The 6,757-nt window shown below is 42.2% G+C and overlaps 1 long non-coding RNA gene across 1 annotated transcript in view; it reads left to right on the top strand.

Annotated features, from left to right (window-relative positions):
- Nucleotides 1–3,757: 3,757 nt before the first annotated feature.
- Nucleotides 3,758–6,757, top strand: part of LOC308584186 — a 14,810-nt gene continuing 11,810 nt past the window's right edge. The window contains exons 1-2 of the long non-coding RNA XR_014006597.1: nucleotides 3,758–3,880; nucleotides 5,679–5,774. This is a non-coding gene — a long non-coding RNA (uncharacterized lncRNA). The remainder of the gene's footprint in view (nucleotides 3,881–5,678; nucleotides 5,775–6,757) is intronic.

Here is a 6,757-nt window from a genome sequence, read left to right as displayed (position 1 = left end):
TCTTTTGTTCATTAATTACTTGAGGGATATCTTGAGTGATTTCTTGAGTGATATTCTGAGTACCACTTAGGAGGGTCATTAGGTGTGGATTAGTTGCTAAAGCTTTCGTGTCTTGACCTCTTGAGCTTGTAAAGAGTTTTTTTCTGAGAAGATGGCTGTACTTCACTTAGTTGTGCTCTGGCTTGGCTTCGTGTATAGGGGCGAGCTGTGGTTTTGTGCCCTGTGCCAGCCAGATCTGTGTAAGGATTGCAGGGGGGTGCAGCATCCGGAGGTGCCACTATGGTTTGGCTACTGGATGGTGTCTGTAATTTATCTGTGGAGAGGGTCTGGGTTTGGGTCTGGTGTGGTTGATTGGAGATGGCGTTCTGTGTGCCTCTGGTTCTGGTGTCGGTTTTTGTGGGGAGGACACCAGAACCAGAGGCACACAGAACGCCATCTCCAATCAACCACACCAGACCCAAACCCAGACCCTCTCCACAGATAAATTACAGACACCATCCAGTAGCCAAACCATAGTGGCACCTCCGGATGCTGCACCCCCCTGCAATCCTTACACAGATCTGGCTGGCACAGGGCACAAAACCACAGCTCGCCCCTATACACGAAGCCAAGCCAGAGCACAACTAAGTGAAGTACAGCCATCTTCTCAGAAAAAAACTCTTTACAAGCTCAAGAGGTCAAGACACGAAAGCTTTAGCAACTAATCCACACCTAATGACCCTCCTAAGTGGTACTCAGAATATCACTCAAGAAATCACTCAAGATATCCCTCAAGTAATTAATGAACAAAAGAAGAAAAGACACACTAACCTGGGAACTTCCTCTCTGCCCAGAACGTTGGAGGCTATACACCACACCCCCTCAACAGTATTTATAGGAACTCAAACACTGAGATCCTGCTCTGTTCCAGTAACAAGAAGCCGAAAGCACCAGCCTGAAGATGACGAGTGAGACCTCGTCGAAACGTCGCCTAGACACCCCAACTCTTACACGGGAAGACACCCGAAGACACCAAAACCTATATATATATATATATATATATATATATATATATATATATATATATATATATGTCATGTGCAACACATCACACACACTGAAAGAAGCTGCAACACATCACACACACTGAAAGAAGCTGCAGGTTTCTAAATACTGTCCAATGCATGGGTGAAAGTTGTGGGGAAAGACAAACATTTTCCCAGAAAAACAAATCACCCAGACAGCATTAGATGGTCCTTCGGTGATGCCTCAAAGTCAATAGGAAAGTGGGTGATGTTATCAATGAGATCCAGTTAGTGTTCATGCCTTTTCATTATAGCACACACCTGAACCCTCTGCAAACCTGCAGAACACATGTTATGTGATGGTGGGTGGGTGAAATGTGTGAAGTCTTTCCAAAGCATCTATGAAGTATTACAGCCACGCCAATCATTCCAAAATGGTCCCACCTGCCTGGAGAACTGACAGCAAATTCCTTGCTTCACAATGGCATTAGAGTTAAGGACAATGGAAATCAAGACTGAACCCACGCAGTGAATTTAATCCATCAATATTGCCTCAAGCGACTATAGATATCATTTTTCTTTAAATAGCATGGAGTTAATTCAAAATTCGGTTCCAGTAGCACAATATCGTAATCAGGAGAACCTGTGAAACCCATTAGTAGAGTGGTCATATAGATTTGTGTCGTGTTAACAACTCCCAGAAAGTAATGCTATCAAAGAAGAAGAAACAAATTCATGGAGGAGAAGACTATCAATGTCTACTAGCCGTGAGGGCTATATTCTGTCTCTATGGTCAGAAGCAATAACATTTCTGAATGCCAATTGCTTAAGAAGGGTAGAGTGCTCTTGAACTCTGATCCTGCTTGCACAAGCATCTTGACAAAGTTTCCCACAAAGATTTGGTTGGCCAGTGTGAGCACAGGATGGTGGATTAGAAGGGCAATTGGCCTAAGTCAATAGCTCAATGGTAGAGAGACGCTGTGCATGAAGAGGCTCACAGGTCCAATCACAGCTGCAGCAAAAGATGCCACACGCGAAACACTGGAGAGCTGCTGCCAGTCATTCTTGACAATACTGACCAACATAGACCACTGACTTGAGTTGCAAAGCTTCCTTTGTAAATGTGTCCTGTATTCCTATTCAAATATGGATTATATCTTCTCTCCCATATAAAGAATTAATAATAATAATAATAATAATAATAATAAGAAGAAGAAGAAGAAGAAGAAGAAGAAGAAGAAGAAGAAGAAGAAGAAGAAGAAGTTCCAAATGCATTATACCTCACATTCTATACCAATTTTGGTATTTGGAAACTGCGGACACCTGTCTAGTGTCTTTTGGAAAGCTGTGAATTCTGGTAGGAAGCTAAGAACTGATGATGTCATATCAGTTCCGTCTATATCAGATTTTGCCCATTACAAATGTCTCAAAACAGAGGTTGGTCAGGGAACCCAATGTAAGAAGACTCATTCTCAGGGGGAGATGGAGGTTTTGTATGGGGTCCCTAGTTCAGGTGCTTGCAGGCTTGGGTGAGACTGAGGGGGAAAGTATCATAGAATCATAGAGTTGGAATAGACCACAAGGGCCATCGAGTCCAGCCCCCTGCCAAGCAGGAAACACCATCAGAGCACTCCTGACATATGATTGTCAAGCCTCTGCTTAAAGACCTCCAAAGAAGGAGACTCCACCACACTCCTTGGCAGCAAATTCCACTGTCGAACAGCTCTTACTGTCAGGAAGTTCTTCCTAATGTTTAGGTGGAATCTTCTTTCTTGTAGTTTGGATCTATTGCTCCGTGTCCACTTCTCTGGAGCAGCAGAAAACAACCTTTCTCGCTCCTCTATATGACATCCTTTTATATATTTGAACATGGCTATCATATCACCCCTTAACCTCCTCTTCTCCAGGCTAAACATGCCCAGCTCCCTTAGCCGTTCCTCATAAGGCATCGTTTCCAGGCCTTTGACCATTTTGGTTGCCCTCCTCTGGACACGTTCCAGTTTGTCAGTGTCCTTCTTGAACTGTGGTGCCCAGAACTGGACACAGTACTCCAGGTGAGGTCTGACCAGAGCAGAATACAGTGACACTATTACTTCCCTTGATCTAGATGCTATACTCCTATTGATGCAGCCCAGAATTGCATTGGCTTTTTTATCTGCCGTGTCACACTGTTGGCTCATGTCAAGTTTGTGGTCAACCAAGACTCCTAGATCCTTTTCACATGTACTGCTCTCAAGCCAGGTGTCACCCATCTTGTATTTGTGCCTCTCATTTTTTTGCCCAAGTGCAATACTTTACATTTCTCCCTGTTAAAGTTCATCTTGTTTGTTTTGGCCCAGTTCTCTAATCTGTCAAGATCGTTTTGAAGTGTGAGCCTGTCCTCTGGGGTGTTAGCCACCCCTCCCAGTTTGGTGTGATCTGCAAATTTGATCAGGATGCCCTTGAGTCCATCATCCAAGTCATTGATAAAGATGTTGAATAAGACCGGCCCCAAGACAGAACCCTGTGGCACCCCACTAGTCACTCTTCTAGTTATGAAGTAGTTATGAAGGTCCACTTTACGGGGGCAGCGAGTCAATCAAATGTTTCATTTCATTTTGGTCTGAGCACTTCATAGTCCTTCCTTGCATCTGGACTCATTATCAGCCTGACCCAATCAAATGCAAGGAGTCTGGGAGGATCCTTTGTGCCACTAGATACCTGTGCTTATAAAAAGCTTCCTGCCAAGCCGAATTCAGTAGGTGAAACTTTCATCACTATCTCTAACCTACCACCTGCAAGAAGTTATATTCAGATCTACAAATTTTCTCAAGTTGACTCCAATTTCTTATCCAATCACTTACCAGAGAAGGTCATTGGTGTGTTGCTGGGAGAAGGTAGGAATGGCCTGGGGATAACTTGAACTGCAGGGAGAGTCTTTCCAGCCTAACTTTCTTCTGAGCCCATTGGCACTTAACAGTCTCTGCTGTTTGCCAGTGATGGAGAATACAGTACTGTATGGAAGTTTTCCTTGTGTTCTGTGGCAAACACAACATTTAAAAGAGGCTGGAGTTGCTTGTTATTCTGCTCTGACAACTAGCTGTGAAAATCAAATATCTTGCAGCCATTCAGTGATATTTAGAGAAAGTCATATTCAGGGAATGCTTACAGGCTAATGTCCTTAATTTTATGAACACACCTCTGAATTATTTTCCCATTGCACTTTTGAAAATATTTTGCATTTGAGACACACAGGTTAAGGTAGAGAAGGATGCACACCATCAAATATATATCACAAGTCTTATGGTATATTGTAGTTATATTTTCAGGGAGCCCTGAAAACAAGGGAGATCTCAGGGGGAATATTGTGCCCAAGGGCCAACGAAGAGAATATTGTGCCCATGGCCCATGATTCCCCAAACACTCTGAAAACGCTGCATGCACAGTTGATGAGGAAGAGGGAGGGAAAAGCAACACATCAATTTGAAAATCATTTAAAAGAACAGACATTCTTTGTGACATTATACTCCACTAGAATCCACTAAAAGCTCATTTTGGCTTTATGCTGGCATATTTCGTACATGAATATAGGGCTTACATTTGTGACTCTCCTACTTCCATATGTATTAAACTTCATATGCTGCTTCACCCATAAGGAAAACCTTTATTATTTCGCTAGACATTTGCCAGAACACTCTTCTAGCACGACATCCATCTCCTACAGCTTTCATAGTTTCATATTTTGCAATCTGAAAAATGGTAAAAATCAGGGGTGGACCAAGGGTAGATTAGGAATTACAGGCAGACGCCTTTATCACTCAAAGTAGCTTGGCATGGCATCTGATTGATGACCTTTTAACAATATCAAAACAAAATCACTTTTCCTCGGACCTGAAATGAGACTCAGGGAAGTGGAGAACTATCATAGTTCCATCTCCTAAATAATGGTATATAAAGATATAGGACTCTGCAGAAATGGTGAAACTAACTTATTATTTAGGAATTGGGATAGCTCAGCCTGTGGAGCAAGAGGCTCTTAATATTCACCCTGAGACCTCCAGGTATAGGGTGGTATATAAATTCAATCAATAAGCATAAGCATAAGAATAAGTTTAAGAATAAGAATAATAAATATGAGGGTCATGGATTTGAGCCCCATGTTAGACAAAATGGATTCCTACATTACAGGGGGTTGGACAAGTGTATACTTGTGGTCCCTTCCAATTATACAATTTTATGAATCTTTGAATTCATGTAAGATATAAGAAACAAACACAGAGACAAGATTTATTTATTTATGCATCCATACTTGTTTAAGAAACTGGGCTGACATCTGTAAGAGTTATTAATTAGTTATTAAAAGCACAAGGCTTTGCAATTTGGTTTCGTTCCTGGTTCCTTTGTGTCTTTAAGTATACCAGTCTCTTATATTATGGTATTGTTGATTAATCATCTTTCTATCTTGCGGTATTGTTTCTGTGTAAGACAGATATGTAAAAAACTTACTTCATCACCTGTTATTGGAAACAAAGTTAAAGGCACAGAACGTTCTCAGATTAAGTATGTTCTTTCATTTTGAAAGTGTCTTTGTGGGTGAATTTGAGTTTCTTGCAAAGAATACATACCAGCCTGAAGTGTGCCCACCACAATCATTATTTTTAAAAAAGTATTGTCTGTTGTTTCTCTTATTTTCAGTTCCCAACTGAGCATCTTGCCTCTGCCTTATCATAATTATGAAAACCCGATATGTTCTTCTGTCTCTCTTCACCTTCACAATCTTTCTCAATCCAGGTATGTTATTACTTAAGACTTTCCTGAGCTCTGTTGGGGAACAGTGATTTATAAAAAGGTTTAGGCTACACCATATTAGAATAAAATTAGATCAGAACTTCCAAAGGTCCACCTACTTCATCACCCTTTTTTCTGCATGGTCTATCAAATTCCTCTGTGAAGCCTGCAAATAGGTCTTGAGGGCATCAGCACTCCCCTAGCCCATAATCCCCTGTATTGGGATCCAGAAACTAATAGAACTCAGAAATCGAAACCCGGTATGGTCATACCAAGATTGAAGAGTGATATGCTCAGAACCTCTGATCCTGGTCAGCAATTTGCACTAGCTGCAGTTTCCATAATATTTCCAAAGGCAGCCCCATGTAGAATTCATTGCAGTAATCTAACATACCGGATGTGGGTCTGTCCCTGTTCAGATAGGAGTGCGGCTAGGTCACCAGCCAAAGCTGATGGAAGACATTGGGCACTGCTAAGGCCACAAGTGACAGCTGTGGAACCAGAAGCACTCCAAGCTATGCAGCTGCTTCTTCAGACGAGAGCAGGTCCATACCCTGACATCCAGTCTTGGGAATCAGGTGGTGTAGAGAAGAATTTGAGCTCTGGAACATCAGTGAATGGCTGATAATACACTTCAAAGCTCTGTATTCGCAAGCACTGTAGTTTTGCGAAAATATTCAGAGTTTGGTGAATCCACTTGATCCCTGCAGCATCCCACACTGATGGCGCCATTGTACAGACCACAGAACTACTTGGAGCAACTCAGGTTGCTTCCCAAAGTGACAGATAGAGATCTGAACCAAATCTTCTAGGCAGGACACATCCTTCCTTCCTTCCTTCCTTCCTTCCTTCCTTCCTTCCTTCCTTCCTTCCTTCCTTCCCTCCTTCCTTCCTTGCCTGCCTACATTATTGAGTTCTGCTCTGTTGCAGGAAGAACTAACATCCATGGCGTACAAACATGTCGTTTATTCAGTGGTATGTGCTAC

This window comes from Podarcis bocagei (genome assembly GCF_964188305.1).
Source record: "Podarcis bocagei genome assembly, chromosome: 3".
In the NCBI taxonomy this organism is placed as follows: Eukaryota; Metazoa; Chordata; class Lepidosauria; order Squamata; family Lacertidae; genus Podarcis; species Podarcis bocagei.
Note: the sequence above shows the minus strand (reverse complement) of the source record. Positions and strands in the feature narration are given on the sequence as shown.